Source organism: Echinops telfairi, unplaced genomic scaffold (assembly GCF_000313985.2).
Source record: "Echinops telfairi isolate 266 unplaced genomic scaffold, ASM31398v2 ScPeMD7_2565;HRSCAF=3150, whole genome shotgun sequence".
Classification (NCBI taxonomy): domain Eukaryota; kingdom Metazoa; phylum Chordata; class Mammalia; order Afrosoricida; family Tenrecidae; genus Echinops; species Echinops telfairi.
The window spans coordinates 565318-565892 of NW_022106463.1; positions in this window are offsets into that span (position 1 = coordinate 565318).

Below are 575 nucleotides of genomic sequence, written 5' to 3' on the forward strand. Positions count from 1 at the left end.
CAGAAAAGTGGGTGAAGGGAGTCGGTAAGATATGATAAAATAATAATTTATAAATTATCAAGGGTTCATGAGGGAGGAGGGAGCAAGTAGGGAGTGGGAAATATGAGCTGATAGCAAGGGCTCAAGCAGAAAGCAAATGTTTTGAGAATGATGATGGCAACAAATGTACCAATGTGCTTGACACAATGGATGCATGCATGAATTGTGATAAGAGTTGTAAGAGCACCCAATAAAATGATTAAACAAAACAAAAACAGCGTCACTGACATCATTTGTATAACAAAGGCCCTATTTTCCAGGTGCTGATGTTTCTTTTTCTTTCAAGTTTTCACATTCAAATCATCAGGAATTATTAATCCTGTAAAAAATTCTTTTATTTGGAGCTCTTATAGATACCCTAACATTCTATAGTTCAATCACATCAAGCAGTATTGTTCAATTACTACTGCAGTCAGTTTCAAAGCATACTCTTTCTTCTTGAACTCCTTGATATCAGCTCCCTTTTATCCTCTCTGTCTCCCACCCTATCCCATAGGAACTATTATTTTATTCCGCCCCACCCCCCAATAATCATT